The sequence below is a fragment of the Dasypus novemcinctus genome, chromosome 7 (assembly GCF_030445035.2).
Source record: "Dasypus novemcinctus isolate mDasNov1 chromosome 7, mDasNov1.1.hap2, whole genome shotgun sequence".
Classification (NCBI taxonomy): Eukaryota; Metazoa; Chordata; class Mammalia; order Cingulata; family Dasypodidae; genus Dasypus; species Dasypus novemcinctus.
This window is the reverse complement of record NC_080679.1, coordinates 139,636,459-139,660,085: the sequence shown is the minus strand read 5'-3', so window position 1 is coordinate 139,660,085 and position 23,627 is coordinate 139,636,459. Positions and strand designations below refer to the sequence as shown.

Sequence of the window (23,627 nt, the reverse complement as noted above, 5' to 3'; positions counted from 1 at the left end):
CGAGGCTGAGGGACTCGGCTGATGGGGAGAGACAGAGCTCCCCTGGTTTCCCTGTCCATGGCCACCTGAGCATGCATAACTTAATGCAAGGCAGGGCCCTCCAGCCTCCCTGCTTTATCAGTCAGATCTCCACCCCTGACACCTCACATTCAGCATCTCTGTGCTTTCTCTCTGGCTGCTTTCCTACCTTCGAATATACTCAGGATTCTGCCGCGTCCACCTGGGTCCAAGCCTCAGCTCTTTTTAGGTTATACCATCCTTTGAGTAGATGGCACACGGTGCCGAGTATTCAAATGTCAGCATTTTCAAAAAATATGATTTTGCCAGCAGGTACTACGTGAAATTAAAACATGAACCACAACATTTTTATTGACAAAAACTCAGATCTAATCATGAGAGCTGAGTGTAATCCTTTGTATGACTGGGCTTATAATGGCAGGAGTGGATACCCCCCATTGCGCCCAAGCAAGCTTCTGAGTCAGTGTTCTTTATCTGCAAATTGCTTGCAAATATGCATCACCTAATGCTGGTTTGTTGCCTCAGAGGGCCAAATGGTCCTTTGTTTTAGTGCTCAATAAGTTTGTATTAATATATATCTTCCACATCTTAGATAAGCTTAGATAAGACAGATTATATGTGAAGACATGAATAGGCCCCCCCATCCATAGCCTACATCAGTATGAGTAAAAAGTTCATGTAAATACTTAAAGAGTGTATAGAATTCCTGCAAATTTAATAGTGTTTTACCATATTAGATAAAATTATAATGTGGTTAGTTATCATTTTAATTATTATTAAAAATAGTATGTGTCACCAAACAACCTCTTATCATAAATTAAATAATACCACTGCTGTATGCCACAGCCCCAAATATTGTTAGTTTGTTTGAAGAAATTAATATTCACTTATATTATTATTACTTTTTAAAAAAACTTACTAATATCTTCTTAGGGAAATCAAGTCAGCCCACATTCTCCTATCTGCAGAAAAGTCAACAATGGTCTTTTGCAGTGCCTCCCCAAGGCTGTGTGCATAGCTCAACCATCTGTCCTGGCCTGGTAACAAAAAAACCTGAGAAGAGGCAAAGTGGTTCCACCAAAAAAGTGAACATCATGAGTACCAAACCTTCTGGTGCCTAGACCAGCAGTTCCTGTTGCCTGTTTCCTACCAACAACTCATAAACATCATCCATGAGTGTTCTTCATGCTCACTTCAGTGACTATGACATTGGTTCCCTCCTGGTCTTGAAAGGGATGAGCCCTCAGCAGCATGCTACAAACCCTCTGGGGAATAATACAACAAGAAACCACCCAAGCTATATTCAGTACTTTGCAAAACCAAAGAGGGGGAAATATGTAGTTATGGTTGGAGGTTAAAATACTTCATTGAGAACTGTGGCAAATGGTAGCTGCCACACATCATATTATTCTCATTACAGATCCTGGAACTGCAAACTAGCAGTTTGAGCCTACTTACAGACTTCAGACCTGTGTGCCTCCTTATGTTATTATAGAAGGAACTGTTAATATTACTGTTGGAGAAAAATGGCATTCACTGGGACATGGAGACTGATTGACCACAGGCAGAAAAATAATTTATTGAGAAGCTCTCCCAATGGAGGGGGTCTGAAAAACAGACTTCAGCCCCCCCCCGACCAACATGGTGGGGGTCTGAAGAGAGGCTTCAGTGCAATTCTGGAAGGGGGGGGGGACTTGAATTTATACAGAACTTTCCTAGGAGGGGAATCGATAGTTCATGGGAGGGGGATTGAGGGTCTAAGTGCGGTAGTGGGAAAGGGTTGAGGGAGTTTACGGCTTTTTGGAATGCTGCAGGAGCAGATTTTTTTTTTCATCTGTAGGTATTAAAAGATATGTAAATACTGAAGACTTCCATCTCCCTCTCCCTCTGATATGCAGGTAGAGATAGTAAAGATCTCCATCTACCTCTGATTTGCAGATGGTGAAGATCTCTATCTCCCTTTATTCCTGTCTCTATGAGATTTCTTTAACCTGTGGGAAAGTGCCATGCTATGCCCTCAGACCCAGGGGAGGGGGTTTGCCTTTTCCCAATGCATATCAGGGGAAATTGAGCTACAGCGTGTTAATTATTGCAAATCTCTAACATTCCTAATTCTTTGTTTATATATATATATGTTGTTTATATATATATATATATATGGGAAGGATCAGAGGGTGAGGGGATTTGGGGTGTTGGTTCTGTCTGGCTACTTCCTGCTGTCAAGGGGCAGAGAAAAGAAGTTCTCATCCATCCTGTATAGTAGGCTGTGGTTTTAGGTCCCATAGGCATTGACATTGTTGTTCATGTAGCAGAGAGACACCATTTACATATTCCTGGGTTATTGACTGTATGATTTGGTGTATGAATTGGACAAGAAGCTGTAAGAGACAAGGATCAAAAAGAAGCAGCAGGGAAACAGACTTGGCCCAGTGGTTAGGGCGTCTGTCTACCACATGGGAGGTCCACGGTTCAAACCCCGGGCCTCCTTGACTCATGTGAAGCTGGCCCATGTGCAGTGCTGATGCACGCAAGAAGTGCCGCACCATGCAGGGGTGTACCCCGCATAGGGGAGCCCCACGCGCAAGGAGTGCACCGGTAAGGAGAGCCGCCCAGCGTGAAAGAAAGTGCAGCCTGTCCAGGAATGGCACCGCCCACACTTCCTGTGCCGCACACAACAACAGAAGTGGACAAAGAAACAAGACGCAGCAAATAGACACAGAGAACAGACAACTGGGGGAGGGGGGTGGAATTAAATAAAGAAAATAAATAAATTTTTTTAAAAAAGCAGCAGCAATACTGTTAATAATGATGTTATAAGGGTAAAAGGGTTGATTTTATGAATGAAGAAAAATAAAAAAGGAATGAGGATAGCCGTGATTGATTTTCATAGTTATTATTTTGGATTTTCTGAATGATTTCTATGTTTTTCTTAGGATTTTAAGATTTTCTTTTACCTGACCAGTTCTGTTAATGTAAAAACAACAAGTTTCATTTATGATTGCACAGGTACTAGTATATCCTGTTGAATCAAGGGCAGGATGGGTGTTTGTTGTCATCTGTTATCTGTTTGGTATTGGGGCAGGGGAGGCCTGAAAATTACAAAAGTAGAAGGGTATTTTTATGTATACTGTTTGCATTGTAATTTAACTAATGTGTTATTACTGGTAATAAGGATGATGATCTTTTGATAGCTCATCAGCCTACTTTTGTTATGCCTCCTGCACACTTAATCAACCCTTGACTAAATGCTTTAGAGGAAACTATTATCTCCCTGGATGGGAGGAGGTCATGGTCATTTGATCCTAAAGGCTGTTGCAAGCTCTAGACCCTCCAGCTTGTAAAATTCTTCTTTAGTCTATTCTGAATCGTTCCTTTAATATATCATGTGTCAATTTAGTAACATTTATCTGGAATTTCAAGGGGAAATAAACTATGTCTTTATGAAAAACAAAAAAAGGAAAGCAATGAAAAGCACAAAGCAGTAAACATCCTTTAAAACACCAAAAACTGAAAACCAGAAACTTCCATTGCTAGAGTCACAGTAGTTCTATAGTAAAATACCAGTAAGTCCACTCTAACGTATAATTTATTCCTCCACCCTGGGTTGATTATGTCCACTCCAACTCTCAGTGAAGAGGGGGCTTTGACCCCACATGGTTGGGGGGTGTCATTCTCCTGCTTGCAGGTATAGATACTCTCACTTCCCTGGTGTGGTGGGTGACCATCTTCATCTTCCTCTTAGCTCACCTGAGTAAGTCCAATGAACTGGAGAGTAGGTTTTGTAACTCTGCTGAGGCTCAGGACCCAGCTGGCACATGGGCAGTCCAGAGATTCAAGACTCCTGAGTATACACAAACCCCAGTGCCAAACACAACTTCAGTCAAAGTGACAGAAGAGGTATGTGTAGAAAGTCACATCTGAGTCCAACTCCATCACACTCAGGAGCACAAATTCCAAAGTAGGACCCACTGGCAGGGCACTGAAATCTGGAGTCATCAGATATGAACATAGACTGTGTGTCTCCTTAGCACTCAGGAGTACCAGTACCTGTGGTTGTACCTACTCAGCTGGTCCTTGGCAAGAAGGTGTAGTAGCAGAGAAGTCAGGTGTATGCAGTATCAAAGGCCAGGACATGAGAACTCTGGGAAGCAAGGTGGTTTATTTCAACCAGCTGGACTTGGCAGACTCCTGTGCTAATAAAAACTGAATGCCTAGTAGAATTTTTGGGTTCCTTTTATACAGAAGAAATAAGAGTGGGGGTCTAATGGTGGTTGTATGCAAAAGGACTTTTTGTTAGTTTCTTCAAGTGTTTTACATGAGTATTAGATAGGTTATTTCTTCCAGGTAAGCTTGATTTAACTCATATCCCCCACATTCAGGTAGGCTTGCCACATTTGGCTTGCATCCTTTCTGAATATCCAAAGCTTATAGAATTTATACTTCTCAATTGGTTTTCTAGACATATTTGGATATGAAATAAGTTTGAATCTATGCACAGGCAATATTATTTCCCTCTTTTGATGCCTGCTTAAGGTTATTAAGCTTTGGCATCACTATTGTCAGAGTCTCTCTGGACTGACTGGTATGTATATACTGCCATGAGATGGGCAGCTGTCTGCCTGTTTACTATATCATTTATTAGGGTGCACATTCTGTTTATGATGAAAGGGAGGAGGCAAGGAAGTATGGTGCATCCTCCTATGATGAAGGCAATTATTCCCAGTAGAAACTTGAAATTATTTACTATTGGCTTCCAGCTTCCAATGGGATTACTTAAATTCCACCCATTCCAGCTCTGGACTGGAACATCAACAATTTTTACCATTTTGCTTGTAATTTCTTCAATAACCTTTCCAGTGCTGTCTAGTTCAATGTAGCAGTTAGAGAGATTGAATTTTCCACAAACTCCCCCTTTAGCTGCCAGGAGATAGTCTAGGGTGCGGCGGCTTGCTCAGTCGGTGGCGGTAGGGGTGCTCTGCCCCACGTTGGGCGCCAACTGCGATGGTTTGCTCGGTCGGTAGAGGTGGGGTCTGGCTGCGGACGAGGGGTCGGTCCAGCTCTGGACGAGGGGTCGGTCCCGCTTGGGACGAAGGGTCGGTCCCACTTGGGACGAGGGGTCGGTCCGGCAGCAGACGAGGGATCGGTCTCACAAGGGGTTGCGCGGTTCGGCTGACGGGGTCGCCCGGCGAAGCCGGCGACGAAGGGGTCGCCCGGAGAAGCAGGCGACGAACTGGGGACAAGGGAGGCCAGGCCCTTGTCGGGGGCTCTCAGGACTGGAGGGCGCACGGCAGAAGAACTACCGCGGAGACAAGGTAAACACACAAGTCCACTTTACTGAGGGAGAGGCAACAGTTTTATAGGGGCTGGGGAAGGCTGATTGGTCGAAGCCACGCCCTGTTCTGATTGGTTGCCGGCGAAAGGTCAGTGGGCGGTACTGGATGGGGGAGGGGTGGTGGTTAGGGATTGGCTGTCGCTGTTGCTGGGGGAAGGGGCAGGGTTTAGGGATTGGTGGCTGCTGTTGCTGGGGTGGAGGGCAGACTTGAGTTTCCCGCCCACGCCTGGCTGTTGCTGCTGTCGGGGGAAGGGAAAAGGGCGGGCTGGATTTTTCCACCCACACCTGGCTGTTGCTGCTGTTGGGGGAGGGGAAAAGGGCGGGCTGGATTTTTCCACCCACACCTGGCTGTTGCTGCTGTCGGGGGAGGGGAAAAGGGCAGACTGGAATTTTCCGCCCTGCGCCTGCGCAGGGAGAAAGAAGAAGAAGGGTGCTGCCCCACAGGCATCGGGTGGTGCCATCCGGGAGGAGGGGCGGCCGCGGAAGCATGACTGCCGAGAAGGGGAGACCCGAGGGCACTCTGCGCCCATGCCGAGCTCCCTTCAGGGGTGGCAGTGAGTCCGACCAGCCACCCTATTATGGGGGCAGCGGCTTGGCCTACCGCGGCTGCTCCCCCGCCAGGCCAGCAAACCACACTTCAGCCCGACTGGTGACCGCATTTCCCCCTTCTTTTCAAATAAGGGCCAGGATGGCAGCAGCAACAAGTAGCCGAGGCCCAAGAGGCAGTAAGCAATGAGGGAAGTGGGGCTGAAGAGGGAGGTGAGTATGACAGGGATATAAATGTACAATTTAGGGGGCGGTATCTTGCCATTGCAAGCAAGGGTGGCCAATGTCCAATTCTTGTTGATCTCGGTGGCTATAAGGTCCATCTGCTGTTAAAAGTCCCGAATGACAGCACGTTACAGGTAGTTGATCTCTTCTTGGCGGCGAAGAGCGGTAGAGGCAGACTGTGTGATGGTCTGGAGGATCGCAGCGGTGAGGACAAGTCACGTCAGGGCACCAGCGACGGTGGTGGCGGCAGCGTCGGGAGTGGTGGAGACGTAGGCGAGGACAATAAGAAGGCCAAAGTCTTCACGGGTGCGAGAGAGGCCGATGTTAATGGGGCGGGCCGACATGGGGCGGCCCAATCTGCAACGCAGTAGGGGTTCAAGCGAAAAAAGGAGGGGGGCGGGGGACGAGAAAGGACACTTTGGATGGCTGAGAAGAGGAGTGAGGTCGAGACAGGAGGAAGCTCCGCAGAAGTATGGGGAGCTGTTAAAAGCAGAAACGTTATTAGATGCTAGAAAGCAGGCCGCAGGCTGGGGAAAGCAGGTTGCGGGCCGTTTCGCGGGGCTGGAGCTGCTTGAGAGCGATGGCGGCATGGGGGGCCGTGGTTACAATCTTCTGGGGTGGTAGCGGCTAGACAGATGGCGGAAAATATTATCAAGAAAGCAAAGGTTATGAGGAAGAAATAGAGTATTAAAGGCTGTGGGGGAAGTGAGAAGATCATTTAGAGGATAGGGTTGAGAATGGTATGTTTAAGACAGAAGCTTTTTGGTTTGTAGGAGACTGCTTTATAAATGAAGGAGAATGAGGGCAGTAAATATAGTAACGATAGATAGGAAGATGACAGTGAGGAGGAGTCTTTGTTTAAGGTTCCAATCGTCCGGCGCAACAGTGGCTAGGCCGATAGCGAGGGGTGTTGCTAAATAGACAATGGCTGCAAAGACAAAACCATTTTTTGTTTCCTTAAGAATAACTTTTCTTTAAATACTTAGTAGCATGCAATATTAGAAACCGTTTCCTAAAAGCAAGTTGGCAGGGGAGCTTGGTTGCTGTTAATCTTTCCTGTTATAAAATTACCTTTTATTATTATTATCATCAATTTAGTTTTATATATATATATTTAAGAATGACCTTTTGGAATTAGCCATTTAATACTTTAATGTAAACTATTGAAGATAAATTTTATCCTTACAGAACACATTCCCTTACGTAAAGTTATCACAATACCTTTTACACTTGCCGCATGCAAATTAAATTTCAAGAGTTTATGAAAAATTAGCCATCTTACTTTAGGACAAAATACGTCTTTTTGCAAAACTTATTACATTTCCGTTAGCATTTTTACAAACTTTTAACCTTTTTAATATTAATTTATATTTACCATCCGGAGGTATCACAATATACGTTGACATTGAACGAACAGACAGACAAACACAGAACAATTACAACACATTAACAGAAATATATAATTTATTTACAGTTGACTCATAATTCTTACTTTCTTGGTATAGCTGCTTTTAAATCCTTGTTTATATAGCATATCATAGATTATACCCTTTAAGATTTCTTCTGGACTTCATGTTGCCTGTAATAAGCCAGGAGGGAATCTTTTACCTTCCTGCTCCACAGCAAAAGTGACCCTATCTATAAGGTGAGTATAGGTGTCCGGGTCCCAAAGCTGACACGTGGTAAGCCACGGATTAAAGGGGAGAAGAAGGTCCCAATATACTTGAAGCTGTTTGAAAGAGATCTTACACCGGTGAATGTCTAGGAGACCGGCGAGGGCCCGAACTTGTGGGGCTTGCTTAGCAGATAGGATGTTACCCATTGCTAATGGCCTTTTGGAGCCGATAAGAAAAGGGGCCCTTACCTTGAGAGCGCGGCGATGGGAGCCGAGGTGCGCGGTGAGACGAGGGGTCGGAGCCGATGGTACTCCGACGGTGGTCGCGGGCCAAAAGAAGGCCCCAACGAGGGGAGGGCAGAATGACGAGCAGTGGAGCAAGGCAAAGGGGAGCAAGCACGGAGGGGAGGAGGCAGAGGTGAAGGCAGGGGTGGAGGTGCTCAGGCATGCGCTCCTGAGAGTTTTATTGGCGCCTCTTAATCATAGCAGGTCGGTATAAGCCCCCGACATGGAAGGAGAAAGCCATCCAGCGATTCTCCCAGACCGCCGTGGATCATATGAGGTCACCAAGGTTCAGGAGCAGCAATGCAGAGCGAAAAGATAGGGGTGAGAAAAGAGGAGAGTGTAGGGCTATGGTAGGGTTACTTCAGACGTGCAAGCGCGTGCTCCCGAGAAATCCAAGGCTCCTCTTAATCATAGCGGGTCGGTATAAGCCCCCGACATGGAAGGAGAAAGCCATCCAGCGATTCTCCCAGACCGCCGTGGATCATATGAGGTAGCCAAGGCTCAGGTAGCAGCAATGTTGCATGAGAGAAGTCCCAAGGTGAGAAGAGAGGAGGGCGTAGGGCTGTGGTAGGATTACTTCAGACGTGCAAGCGCGCGCTCCCGAGAAATCCAAGGCTCCTCTTAATCATAGCGGGTCGGTATAAGCCCCCGACATGGAAGGAGAAAGCCATCCAGCGATTCTCCCAGACCGCCGTGGATCGTATGAGGTAGCCAAGGCTCAGGTAGCAGCAATGTTGCACGAGAGAAGTCCCAAGGTGAGAAGAGAGGAGGGGGGGCCGCCAGGTTATGGAGTGAGGCTGTGGTGGGGTTGCCTTGCCCCACGTTGTGCTGTGGTGGGGTTGCCTTGCCACACGTTGGGCGCCAGCTGCGGTGGCTTGCTCAGTCGGTGGCGGTAGGGGTGCTCTGCCCCACGTTGGGCGCCAACTGCGACGGTTTGCTCGGTCAGTAGAGGTGGGGTCTGGCTGCGGACGAGGGGTCGGTCCAGCTCTGGACGAGGGGTCGGTCCTGCTTGGGACGAAGGGTTGGTCCCACTTGGGACGAGGGGTCGGTCCGGCAGCAGACGAGGGATCGGTCTCACAAGGGGTTGCGCGGTTCGGCTGACGGGGTCGCCCGGCGAAGCCGGCGACGAAGGGGTCGCCCGGAGAAGCAGGCGACGAACTGGGGACAAGGGAGGCCAGGCCCTTGTCGGGGGCTCTCAGGACTGGAGGGCGCACGGCAGAAGAACTACCGCGGAGACAAGGTAAACACGCAAGTCCACTTTACTGAGGGAGAGGCAACAGTTTTATAGGGGCTGGGGAAGGCTGATTGGTCGAAGCCACGCCGGTGAAAGGTCAGTGGGTGGTACTGGATGGGGGAGGGGTGGTGGTTAGGGATTGGCTGTCACTGTTGCTGGGGGAAGGGGCAGGGTTTAGGGATTGGTGGCTGCTGTTGCTGGGGTGGAGGGCAGACTTGAGTTTCCCACCCACGCCTGGCTGTTGCTGCTGTCGGGGGAAGGGAAAAGGGCGGGCTGGATTTTTCCACCCACACCTGGCTGTTGCTGCTGTTGGGGGAGGGGAAAAGGGCGGGCTGGATTTTTCCACCCACACCTGGCTGTTGCTGCTGTCGGGGGAGGGGAAAAGGGCAGACTGGAATTTTCCACCCTGCGCCTGCCCAGGGAGAAAGAAGAAGGGTGCTGCCCCACAGGCATCGGGTGGCGCCATCCGGGAGGAGGGGCTGCCGCGGAAGCATGGCTGCCGAGAAGGGGAGACCCGAGGGCACTCTGCGCCCATGCCGAGCTCCCTTCAGGGGTGGCAGTGAGTCCGACCAGCCACCCTATTATGGGGGCAGCGGCTTGGCCTACCGCGGCTGCTCCCCCGCCAGGCCAGCAAACCACACTTCAGCCCGACTGGTGACCGCACTAGGGTGAGATGGTTTTGACAGATAGCATTTCTGAATTTAGTTTGCTGTTGGGCTAGTAGGTTTAGAGCATGGGCAGTTTCATTAGTTATTATTTCCACCATGGCTTGCAAGTGGATGTTTCAGTTTAGCATATAGATAAGGGTTCAATAAATTCACATGTCATCCTCTGCCTGAGATGCTGGCCCACATAGTACCGGATTACACATTCATGGGGCCATTCTTCACCTCTCCAGGTAACGACAGCCCTTTCTTATATTTTGATACACTGGCTGGCTTAGCTCTTTCCCTTCCATTAAGGGAATGAGGAAGAAGGAGGGTTTTATTGTACTGAGCATACAAGTACCACACCAGTTTTGGGGAAGTTCTCAGAATGCAACTTTCCCACAAATCCAGTACAGACCATTTGGGGCATTAAAGGGGTCTTTTGCAGTGGAGTTCCACACTGATTAATTTGGGCAAAGTACAATTTATGAGAGTGAGGTCAGATTCATTCCATGTTCCCCAAGGCTCTGTTATATTGGTGGTATAATTTTGGAATTCTCCCCCTGTACATGTTAGGTTTCTAACAGATAAAGAAGAGTTTAGGCAGGCCCTTGAAGCACAATATTTTCCTATGACAGAAGTTTACAAGGGCCACATGCTATCTCAGGGGACAGCTGAGAGGCCAGTTTCATTATATGTTTGGCTGTAATTGTGTTCTCTAGTTTCCCAGGGCCGTTGGTCTTCCATATTAGTACCTCCACATACTTAGCACAAGGAGACATTTAAGCTGCCCCTACTACTTCAGCTAGGCTTATGAAGAGGTTTCTCACTCCTTGTAGAATGGAAAAGGGCTTTTCCATTTCTTCATAGAAGGAGTGGAACACAGAATGGGCTTTACTTGTGAGTGGGTATTCCCAATACGCAACCCAGATGTAGTCTTCTGGGTCTATTCCTCTACCATCAATGCAGAGACTCGTTTGGACTCCCTGAGTCTGTCGGGATTCAGGTTTAAGGATGGTGAGGTTTAAGTGGTTACAATGACAGCATAAATGGCCAGAGCCATTCCTTTGGTGAGGATGGCTGTTTAGTTGCATCTGTATTCCATGTGGCCCAGGTGACACAGGACCAGTAGGGGCAGTAGTATGCACCTATGCATTTACACCAGAAGGCCCCCCTTGGACTGCACTTTTCACTTCTGGACCACACATATACTTATTGTTATGAGTATATTTTTGCTCCCTGCTAAGCCCTCCACAATTGGTGTTCCATGGTATCCCAGAGTCTATAACTTGGCAAGCATCAAATAGGAGGGACACTCATTGGTTCTGGCTAGTGGCTGGGGTAGAGCTAAGTAGCTCCCCATTTTGATTAAGCACCCTTATTTCCCATTTACAGGAGACTGTTGGAGGTTTGGGGTCATAGCAGATTATTTGACCAGATATGTTACAGACACTATAGGAGATTCCTTGAAACTGGCAGGCAGCTATATGGCCCTTGCAGGTGTAATGGTTATGATATATTAATGTGGTATTGACATGGGCCCCCATTCACACCTTTTGGATAATGGCTCACACTCTGTGATGCCAACCTGGGACCAGGGGAGGGTGAGGGCTAGGAGTAGGGAGAATAATCAAAGGGGCATTGTAACTGGGATTAAACTATTCTTTATCTGTACATAGACCTATCAGTTTCTGGGGTGTGATTGGAGCAGAGCTCGGTGTCCCATCCTCAACCTTCAGCCATGCACGGACCAGTCAGATTCTGGGGTGTGACTGGAGCAGGGCTTGGTGTTTTGTTCTTTTGCAAGATGAGTTTGGTTGAGTTGTGGGCATCTGGAATACAGGTCCAGGACTCTGGGGCAGCTTGCTTGACCCGGCTATGGTGTATCCATGGGGTACTTTCAGCTACTTTAATTGCACTGGGGGTGGATAAAATGACAAGATAGCGTCCCCACCATAGAGGGATTAGTGGAGCTGATTTCCAGTCTTTGACACAGACTGCATCACCTGGCTTCTCCAGGTGTATATAGTTGCTTAAGCTAATGGGGGCCCTTTCTTGGACCTAGTGTTGCAGATTTTGTAAGGTTTTTCATAAGCTGATCATTTGCTGAGCTATTGGTAAGTTTCCTCTTTCTCCGAGATCCCCTTCTATATTTTGGATTAAGGGGGTGGTTTCTGAAAGAGGATTTCAAAAGAGGTTAGGCTTGGCTTTCAGCTTGGGCTTGCCCAAACTTGGAGAAGAGGACTCAGAAGTACTTGCACCCATTTTGGCCCAGTTTCTTGGCAAATCTTGGCAATATAAGTCTTTATTGTATGGTTCATTCACTCTACTTTCCTGAGCTTTGAGGATGGGAAGAGGTGTGCAGTTTCCATCAGATGCTCAGTGCTTTGGCAATTTTTGAGTGGTTTCAGAGACGAAGGTGGGTCCATTGTCAGAGCCAATTGAGAGGGGTAGCCCATATCTAGGAATGATTTCCCTGAGAACTTTGGTTACTTCTTCAGCTCTTTATGTTCAAGTGGGAAAGGCTTCCACCCAGCCAGAAAAGGTGCAAACAAGGACTAGGAGATATTTATAACTTCCAGAGTGTGGCATTTCAGTGAAATCAACTACTAGATCTTCAAGAGGCATATTGTCAATTCTTTGGACTCCTGGGACTCCCATAGGCCCCCTGCCAAAGGTTTTATTTTTGCACTTGTGATGCACCACTGGCATATGGCATGGGTGATAGCAGCCAGACTTGGGATGTAGAAGAATCTTTCTTTTTTTAAAAAAAATTATTATTTATTTATTTCCCCTCCCCCATCCCACCCCGGTTGTCTGTTCTCTGTGTCTATTTGCTGCATCTTCTTTGTCCGCTTCTGTTGTTGTCAGCAGCACAGGAATCTGTGTTTCTTTTGGTTGCATCATCTTGTTGTGTCAGCTCTCCGTGTGGGCAGCACCATTCTTAGGCAGGCTGCACTTTCTTTCACACTGGGTGGCTCTCCTTACTGGTTGCATTCCTTGTGCGTGGGGCTCCCTTATGCGGGGGACACCCCTGCATGGTAGGGCACTCCTTGCGCCCTGTGCATCGGCCAACTGCACACGGGTCAAGGAGGCCCGGGGTTTGAACCGCAGACCTCCCATGTGGTAGACGGATGCCCTTACCACTGGGCCAAGTCTGCCACCTGAAGAATCTTTCTAAAACTTCTTTAAGATGGGTTTTTCCCAAGTGTGTCTTCTCATGGTAGTGTTGAACTAATGTTGTGGCTAATATTTGTGGCACAACTATTGTGTGATCGGGCAATGTCCACCATCCATTTTCTCCTTATATCCCACCCTCAGAGAGTATCCACTCTCTCGGCTTGAGTGTATTGCAGCTCTTGTTGATTCAGAGGCTGTGGCAGGCAGTGTATACTGGAGTTTCAGATAATTAAAAAGGTTGAGGAATGAGAGCAGTGGCCAGGTTTTTAGATAGGGATCCTTCCCATGCCACTCTTTTTGCTTCAGCATCTGCCCTCTGATTTCCCTGGGTGACAGGGCTGTGGCTTGTCTGGTGTCCCTTGCAGTGCATTACAGCCACTTTGGTAGGTTTCCAAACTGCTTCTAGTAGTTCCAGAATCCTGTGCCATATTTAATGCTCTTTCCTCCTGAGTTGATGAGTTCTTTTTGTTTGTATAAGGCTCAGTGCATATGCTGGGTAAAGAAGGCATATTTGGAGCCTGTGTAGATATTAACCTTTGCTCCAGCTGCAAGTTGTAGGGCTTGGGTGAGGGCAATGAGTTTGACTTTCTGTGCTGATTTGCTATCCAGGAGGCTCTGGGCCTCCTGATACCACAGCATATCCCACTCACTGATTGCTGTCCTGCATAAAGCTACTCCCATCCATAAAGAACTCCATGTCAGAATTTGCCAGTGGCTGGTCTTGGAGGTCTGGCCTGCTGGAATATACTTCTTGTGATGTTTTCAGGCAGTTATGGGCTAGAATCCCCAGCTCCACGGGTAGTAGAGTGGCAGGATTTAGGGTTTTTACAAGTTCCAGTTGAAGGGAAACCACATAATGGGGTTCGATATTTAACCAGGCAGCTGTTAGTTAGCCGGTGTGTTCCTTTGGCTTTGAAGACTATGATTACTGCATGCAGAACCAATTTTATAGCTTCTAGTGTAAAAATGACTACAGCTGCTACAGCTTGCAGACATGAGAGCCTGTCTTTGGGCTAGTGTCCAGTTGCTTGAACAGATAGCTATGGGTCTTTGCCAGGAACTGAGGTATTGAGTGAGTGCCCCTACTGTGATCCTTTGGCAGTTGTGAACGTAGAGGTAGAATGGTTTACTGAGATCTGGAAGCCTGAGGCTCAGTGCTTCCATTAGAGCTTGTTTGAGAGCAATGAAAGCATTTTTCTGTGGGCTTTCCCAGAGCAGGGAATCATAATCTTTCCCCTTTGTGACTTCATATAAAGGGCACATGAGGACCCCAAAATTGGGGCTCCAATTGTGGCAGAATCCTGCTGCACTGAGGAACTGGCAGCTTCTGGTGGCTGTTGGGCTCAGGGAGACTACAGATAACTTTCTTTCTTTCAAGTCCCAATTCATGGGGCCCCTGCATTATTTTTATAATCTAGATATTTGACCTGAGGCAGGCATATTTCAGCTTTTTTCTTAGACACTCGATAGCCTTTTTGCTGTAGATGCTTTAAAAGACCATGGGTTCCACCAGCACAGTCTTGGTAGGTGGGACTTCTGAGAATGAGGTCATCTACATAATGGAGGAGAAAACAGTTATGGCTTTCTGGTTTAAAGGATTTGAGATCACTAGCCAGACCTTGTCCAAAAATAGTGGGGGCATTTTTAAACCCCTGAGGCAGTTGCATCCATGTTAGCTTCTGCTTTTCATCTGGGTTCAGATTGTCCCACCTAAAAGTGGAAATTGGCTGGCTGCAGGGCACTACCCAAATGCAGAAGAAGGCATCCTTAAGATCTAGGCATGAAAAGTAGATTGCCAATGAGGGTATTAAGCTGAGAAAAGTATATGGATTAGAAACTGCAGAATGAAGGGTTATTACTGCCGAATTAACTGCTAGTAAGTCCTGGACTGGGCGGTAATCCCCATCAGCTTTTTTAACTGGAAAGAGTGCAGTGTTCCATGGAGACTGGCATGGCTCAATATGCTTTCATTCAGTAATCTCTGAATAAATAGCTGGACATTTGCTTGTGCTTCACGTGGTACTGGATATTGCTTTATGCTTATTGGACTGTCTGTGGCCTTTATTTCAATAATAATTGGAGGAATGTCATGTGCCATCCCTATTGGGTTACCCTCTGCCCATACTTCAGGTGCATCTTCAAAAGGGAGCTGCATGGGCATGGACTGGCCAGTTTCACTGAGGCAAAACAGTCTCCATTCCTCCTGCAGAGGAAGGGTTAGCACTATTCTCAGAGGGTCCTGTGGCCCCAGTGTCAGTGTGGATTGCCCCGTGACATCAAAGGTAATTTGAGCTGCAGTTTAGACAGCAGGTCGCAACCCAGGAGGGGGACTGGGCACTCTGAAGATAAAGGAATTTGTGTGTGACCTCTTTTCTCCCAATGTTGCAGGTCCTGGCTTGCAGGAAGGGCCATTGGGTACTTTTGCCAGTTGCACCTATGACAGTGGCCTGTCTTTTTGAGAGAGGCCCAATTGGCTTGGTCATTACAGAATGTTGAGCCCCAGCATCAAACATCATATGTATGGTGTGGCCCCCAATTTGGACTCTGACCATAGGCTCTGCAGGGCCGGGAGAATAGGAACCCAGTCTGTCCTAATAATCTCCATCAGAGTCCTCTATTCCTGTCAGCCCAATTATCTGATTTGCAGGGGTTTTTTCCTGAACTTTTTTGGACCCAGGTTTTTGTTTGTGATGCCCCACTAGCTTTCCTGGTTAATGTTTTAACAGCAGTGGCAGGGTTGAGTGGCCAGCTGGGACACTCTTGCTTCCAATGCCCATCTTCTTTGCAGTACACACACTAATTTTGCCCTAGCATAGGCCCTTCCCTCTCCTTGGGGCAGGGGATTCCCAATTTACTCTCCTTGACACAGGAATGGATTTTTCCATGATTGCCACTGTCAGAAGATATGCCTTCTTCTTCATCTTCTGACTTTCTTCCCTCCTTGTTTCTACATCATGGTTGGCATAGACTTTAGTAGCTACTTCCATGAGCTGAGAGATATTCATTCCAGCAAACCCATCCAACTTCTGCAGTTTTCTTTGGGTGTCAGCTTGTGATTGGGAAATGAATGCTGCGTTGACCATTGTTTGGCACTCAGGAGCATCTGGGTTTGAAGGGTGTGCATACACAAAACATGCTGCACAGCCTCTCATAGAATTGAGCTGGACTCTCATCCAGAGCCTGTAGAATTTGAGTAGTTTTTGCCATATTTACTGTCTTGTGGCTCCCCACCATGAATCATTCAACTAAGGCCCTATGGAAAGTTTCTAGTCAGTTGAGCCTGGTTGTGCTCTTTGGATCCCACAGGGGGTCCTCCTCTGGGGACTGCAAGTGGGCATATTGGTCACTGTCCAAACTTTCCTCAGGTGGGTGCTAAGCCAGGTTAGAGCTCCCTGCATGACATACATTCTTTCTTCAAAGTTTAATAAAGTCATTATAAATTGTTTACAATCAACCCAAGTGGGTTTGTGGGTCTGTATGATGGACTGGAAAATGTCCATCATGGCTTGAGGCTTCTCTGAGAATGGTGAGGTATGGCTTTTCCAGTTAAAATGGTCCGTTGTGGTAAAGGGCTGATAGATGAATGTCCAGGTCCCCCCCGAACCTAGCCATGTGCATCGTAAAAAATTGGGGTCCAGCCTTCATGGAAAGGTAGCTGGTAGGCAGGCTTTTTCTGTGCTTCCTCTGCCCGTAGGGGTTCCTGTGGTTTAAGTTGCTACCTCTCAGCATCTCCACCCTGACTGATTGGCAGCACTGCAGCAGCATTGCCAGGGGCAATGGGCTGTAAAAGCTGCAGATCTGTATTTTCCATTGCAGAAGGTATCAAAGACCACTGAGGAGATGGTAAAAGCTGCTACAGGGATGGCATAGGGCTCTCTGGTTCGATAAAGGTAACTGCAGGGATGGTATAGGTGCCCTCTCAGATGGTGATAAAATCAGTGGTGGGGGTGGTATGGGTGTCTCTTCCCTGTGTGGATGATGATAATGGGGCACTGCTTAGAGAGACTAGCTCATTTTCATTCCTTAGTATTTCTGGGGCAGGAGTCATTGCATACGGTGGCAGAAATTCATGTTTGTATGGCCCTTCTAAAATGGGCAGATTGGCACTGGACTCAGGGTACACTTTCTCTGGGCCCTTTGCATGGTGATTGTTTGGTATGGTCCCTGGGACAGCACTCCTTGGTTTCTGTATTAGGCAAATTCTAGCTTCCATATTCATACTCTACCCTAACCAAGGTGGATTTTGGCTTACAGCATTTTCCAAAGGATCAATGTAGGGGAATTGGGTGTCCTGGGTTTCCAGTTACTGCATCATGGACTTTATGGATGATCCAGGGATCTAAAATGCCATACTGGGGCCAGCCCATGCCAAAAGTTGGTCATTCTAATTCACAAAGCATCCTAAGCTTTCCTGGTTGGAACCTTATGCTGTATACATCTTCATGGAATGCATGGGGGAAGTTTTTCAGCATACAACTGAAGAGGGTCCTACTTTGTGTGTTTCCCATGTTTCCACCCTGTGCTGATGGTACACAACAGTCACTCAAGCCATACACTTAGTCCATCTCTGGTCGCAACCCTCACGGAAACTTTCGGCACCTCTTAACCTTAGCAGGTCTGTATAAGCCCCTGACTTGGAAGAGGGTCCCTTTGCAGGGACCCCCCAGACTGCCCTTGATCATATGAGGTCACCACAGAACCACAGATCAGGACTCTGCACTTGCCACACAGAAGTGACTTTCTGCATCTCACCCAGTTGCCACAATCACATGCACACAACCACCCCCCTTTCCTTTTCTCGAACCTGGAGAGGAGGTACCTTCCTCCTGTATTCTCAGGTGTACTGGGGCCTCCCCTTTTAGAGAGCTGATCAGTCTCCCTCCTTATTTTAGAATTAGGCTTTTCCTGCACTATGCCCCTGGGGGTCTTACCCATCTGATGTGTAGTGCTCCTTGCTTCATTCTCATTGTCTCTCAAATGCACTGGTGCTCTGGTTCTTCCAGGAGGGCTCTGGTGAAGACCACAACCTCTTTCTGGACTAAAAGGGGAGTCCAGGGGCATCCAGGGCTGGGTTTCACCTGGGCCCTCCCAGCCTCCTCAGAGACATCTGAAAGGGGCAAACAATTGTTGCCACCTCTGATCTTCTCAGCACAATCCTGGACAAGCCCCCAGAATTGTAGTAGCAGGGAAGTCAGGTGTATGTGGTGTTGAAGGCCAGGACACGAGAACTCTGAGAAGGAATTTGCCTTATTATTTTTTTTAAAGATTTATTTATTTATTTATTTCTCTCCCCTCCCCCCCACCCCAGTTGTCTGTTCTCTGTCTATTTGTTGCATCTTCTTTGTCCACTTCTGTTGTTGTCAGTGGCATGGGAATCTGTGTTTCTTTTTATTGCATCATCTTGTTGTGTCAGATCTCTGTGTGGCACCATTCCTGGGCAGGCTGCACTTCCTTTTGTGCTGGGCGGCTCTTCTTACAGGGTGTGCTCCTTTGTGTGGGGCTCCCCTATGTGGGGGACACCCCTGCATCGCACGGCACTCCTTGTGCACATCAGCACTGCACATGGGCCAGCTCCACATGGTCAAGGAGGCCCTGGGTTTGAACTGCAGACCTCCTATGTGGTAGGTGGACACCCTAACCACTGGGCCAAGTCTACCACCTGGAAGTTGATTTATTTAGACCAGCCAGAATTGGTGGACTCCTGTCATAATAAAAACTGAGCCCCAAATAGAATTTTTTGGGTCCCTTTTGTACAGAGGAAATAAGAGTGGGAAGAAAAATTGTGCTTGTATGTATGCAAAAATATTTTTGTTAGTTTCTTCAAGTGTTTTGTCTGAGTATTGGATTGGTTATTTCCCGCAGGTAAGCTTGAATTAATGCATATCCCCCAAATTCCAAGTCAGCATTTAGCACTAACCCCCCCCCCCCCCACATTCCAGCTTATATCCTCCCTGAATATCCAAAGCCTACAGAGTTTATACTTCTCAATTGGCTTTCTAGGCATATTTGGAAATAAGTTTGGATTTGTGCACAGGCTATATTACATCTGCTGCTTTCAGCCCTCCATTTATAAAGGACTCCAGCAAGAGGACCGATACCCACCCTAGACTCACTGAAGTAATCCAATCAAAGACCCCAAATTGAATCCAATTCAAGTTCTCAAGCCCACAGGAATGAATTAGCTCCAAGAATATGTGATCTTTCCTGGGCTCCACATAAAGTTTCAAAGTGCCCCAACATTGGGAAACGGACTTTGGCCCAGTGATTAGGGCGTCCGTCTACCATATGGGAGGTCCGCGGTTCAAACCCCGGACCTCCTTGACCCGTGTGGAGCTGGCCATGCGCAGTGCTGATGCGCGCAAGGAGTGCCGTGCCACGCAAGGGTGTCCCCCGCGTGGGGGAGCCCCACGCGCAAGGAGTGCGCCCGTGAGGAGAGCCGCCCAGCGAGAAAAGAAAGAGCAGCCTGCCGAGGAATGGCGCCGCCCACACTTCCCGTGCCGCTGACGACAACAGAAGCGGACAAAGCAACAAGACGCAGCAAATAGACACCAAGAACAGACAACCAGGGGAGGGGGGGAAGTTAAATAAATAAATAAATCTTTAAAAAAAAAAAAAAAACAAAAAAAAAAACAAAGTGCCCCAACATGAAGGTCAGTTTCTTTCTCTTGCCTAGTATTTTTTGTTGATTGGCTTTATAGTAAAACTCTTCTCTGACACTTAGAATTGGCTGTATTTAATTGATCAAATTTTCCCAGTTCTTCATCTCATTCTAGCCCTGGATATTTGGTATAATTTTTAAGATTGTACTATGTGTATAATTGTTTTACCCTAAGAAAAAAGATTCTTTCCTAGTTCTCTGAGAATATTGATCTGTTCTGGTTTTTTTTTTTTTTTCACACACTCCTTTCATTGCCTCTAGCTGTTTTACATGATATGCAAAATCTTGGAGGATGGTCACCTCAGAAAGGACTTTCTGAAGTCAGTATTTCCAGTCAAATGAGGACCAGAGACTCACAAAAAGGGCTCAGACCAGCCCCAATGAGCCCTGGAGAAAGGTACAGGTAAGACACCAGAAGCCTTTTTCACAACTCGGTGAAGCTTGAATTCCTGGCCTGCCAAAAATAGGCACCCTTTAGAAAACTGTTCCCTGCAACCCTAAGGGGGTATTGTGCCTTTAAGCTTTAACTGCCTTCCTCCATGTCAGCAGTGGGGTTGAGTCAATGGCAGTGGCTGTCCTTGTCTGGGTTAGCTAAAACAGCGGTTCAGAACTGGAACTCAGTAATCAAAACTTGCTGATCAAAAGATATGCTCAATCCCACCATTGTGGGGGTAGACGTCCACGTTCCTCTCCACCCACAACAGCCAGCCAGGGACTAGATCCTAAGATAGCCCATATCATGAATGGGGGATGGGTGCCAGCTGTAAGTATAGAGTGAGCTACTCAGTATTTTTTAAACTTGATAAAAATTGTAATTAGACTGTGTAGTGTTCTTTTTTAACAAATCAATTTTATTTATACATATTAATAAAACTTACAATTCACACAAAGTAAAAAAACAGTGGAATTTGGTATGATCACATAGTTGTGCATTCTTCACTTCAATCATTATTGGAGTATTTCTATTATTTCAGTAATAATAAAAAACAAACAGGAAAATTCCTCACCTCTCAACCTCTCTATGATTCCCCTGCTGTACATAGTTGCTATTTCTGGCTACTCTTGCAAAATTATTTATTAGTTCATTAAGTTGTTTTTTTGAGATGTGTTCACATACACTATGATCTATCCAAAGTGTATAATCAATGGCTTTTATTATAATCATAATGTTGTACACACAGTTTTTAGCACAATTTCTCAGCCTTTTCTATACACCATTCTCTGGATGCTGTATAACACTCCTTTGGCTTCCTGAGCTCCAGAACAGCTGTTACAGACAGTTTCTGACTCTTCACTAGCTCTTTTGGAAGAGAAGTGAGTCCTGAATCTCCCTGCTCTGCCATCTTCCTGGAAATTCCCTTGCTAGTGTAAATATCTTTGGTATACATGGAACAAGATAACCTAGTACACATCTTCCTGACCAAACATGGAGAAAAGTTTTATATATTTTCCCACATGGAAAATAAGCAATCCAATATGATCTAAAGTTAGGTTAAGATTAGATCCAGAAAACCATCTTGAGTGTCTATTTGTATTTTTTTACCCTTTAAGGAGGTCATATAAGCATCAGCACATTGCCATTTTACAAGAGTCCATTAGTCTGAGAAAGAAGAAAGCATTCCTATTTAAATGATGTAACAAATCATGTATATTACTCCCAATTAAGTATGTTGAGTTTCCATTTTAAATATAACCTGAATATTGACTAAATCATGTTATATAAGTTTATCATATTGGGGAAAGAGATAATGCAGGCATTACACATGCAAGTGGGATACTTGTCATTGAATGAATATCTAATTTAGTGATTTTCTTTGTTACAACAGTAAAAGTATCATTATTGGAGTCACTTTTAAGCTCTCAGTCTTTGACTATGGGAGTCCCAAATCTATTGTCTGAATCTAACCTGATTGATTGGTTATATACAACCAATATATACAACCAGACTTGTATATATCCAATTTTGGCCCTGTCTTATTACAGTTTTCTTGCATAAAGAAGAGTTTATAGTCACCAAATTATAAGTTGTGAAAATGTAGTTAAAGCTTCAAATAAAGTGTCCCAATGCCAAATACATTTAACTTACTAATCTGTAACAAGGGCTGACTAATTTTTAACAGGATACCAAATCTTTTTATTAAACATTTACCTCTTTTTTTGGCCAGTGATCACTTTTGCCTGAATGGAACACTATTTTAGGTCCATCTTTTTTTTTTTTTTAATGAAAATAAGCTTTATTACATCAAGTAATAAATACATACAAAGATGCAAATAATTTCAGTCATTTTTTCCCAGACATTTTGATCAACTTACAGGAAACACAAAACTGAAAGCTACACAGTCTCAGTATGAAAATTTTGGGGGATCCTTGTTCGGTATGATAGATTGCTCTTCTGTATTTATAACTTGTGCACTTTTTATTTGACTTCAAAGCACTAATAGTCATGCAAATGCTTAAGCAAAAAGTTATATTAAGCAGAATCTACACTGTATTGCCAAACTGGGACTGGCTACTAAGAAAAGCGTGCTGTCAGTATTTGCTAAAAACAGAATCCTTAGAGTTGTATTAGCTTATGAAAATAACAACTTAGGTAACATAAATATATTCAAGAGAAGATTAAAGTGAGATACTGGTATCTTGGAGGCAAACTATAGTTTGATGTAAGATAGGTAACTTTTCCATGTATTATTTTTTTAATCAATGCTTAAAAAAATACCCGGGTACTTCCTAACTACTTAAAACACAAATCCTAATCAACTGCAAAATTTTTTCTCAATCTTAGTCGGTAGGTTCAGAGCCTAATGAACCATGAAAACAAACTGTTAACATTTTGAAAACAAAAGAGTTACATCTGAACAGGTAGATGAACTGTAACTTCTCATCTTGTAAAGATGGAAAGCCTTCAAAGCTAACGAGGTGGCTAGGATCTGGCATTCTGTTCTGTTTTGGCCAAGCACTCCCGAACCAGTCCTCTAGCATGAATGATGCCTCGTTTCAATCTCTTCATGGCGCTCTTGCTCCCTGCGTAGGTGGGTCTGATCTCTTTCCCCAGCTCTTTGATGATGGCCAGCAGCTCAGCATATTTGCTTTGGGGCACCTGGCTCTTCCCAGTTCCCTGGGTGTAGCCAAGGGATGGCTGCCATAGTCACTCAGCAGCTGGTGGTACTGCGAGGATGTCGCCATGCTGGTAGAAGGAGAGTGGACACTCCAGCCGCTTGAGGGAGGCAGCGGGCATGTGCGCATTCAAGTTCAGTTTGTAAGGCATCCCCGCGGGCGGCGGGGCGCAGGGTGTGCGGGGCTGGCCCGCGGTGGTGGCTGTGGCAGCAGTGAGGCGGCGAGGGGGCGCTGCGCCCGTGGCCCCTGCACCCGTTCGTGCGCCCGCCGGTCTCCCGCGCACTTTTTGTTGGCGGCTCGGGCCGCACCGGCAAATATCTAGGTCTGTCTTTATCATCTAGATATTGGCAAACCCAGCAATCAGTTAAATTTATAATGCTAGAAACCCATAAATAACTGGAGTTGAGCTAGATCTAACTTTAGAGAAGTAGCAGTGATATAGCCTGTGCATAAATTCAAAATTGTTTCCCAGTGTACCTGGTCCCCAAAATAGCCAAATAAGTAATATAGGCCCTACAGTCTCTGAATGATCAGATACGATGTGAGACTAAATGTGTATTTAGGGTTGCTTCCAGATGAGATATGGAAGATATGCTAATCCAAGCTGCCTTGGATGTGGAGAATATGTAACTCGCCTGGAGGAAATAACCTATCTGATACTAAGATCAAACACTGAAGAACCTAACCAGAGGTCTGTTTGCCATCACTGTTAGTCTCCCTAATCCTATATCCTCTGTATAAAAGGGTCTGAAAAAAGCTATTCGGGCCTCGG

General features: G+C 46.2%; 1 long non-coding RNA gene and 1 pseudogene across 2 annotated transcripts in view; one reads left to right on the top strand and one right to left on the bottom strand.

Moving 5' to 3' along the window:
• Positions 1 to 20,135, top strand: part of LOC139439284 (uncharacterized) — a 57,186-nt gene extending 37,051 nt beyond the window's left edge. The window contains exon 3 of one of the 2 annotated variants that reach the window (XR_011649165.1): positions 20,002 to 20,135. This is a non-coding gene — a long non-coding RNA (uncharacterized lncRNA). Of the gene's footprint in view, positions 1 to 19,141; positions 19,201 to 20,001 lie in introns of those variants that run through there. The other variant, XR_011649166.1, reaches the window with a different exon arrangement.
• A 2,509-nt stretch (positions 20,136 to 22,644) lies between these two features.
• LOC131279320 (cyclin-dependent kinase 2-associated protein 1 pseudogene) lies at positions 22,645 to 23,006 on the bottom strand (annotated as a pseudogene).
• Positions 23,007 to 23,627: the final 621 nt, after the last annotated feature.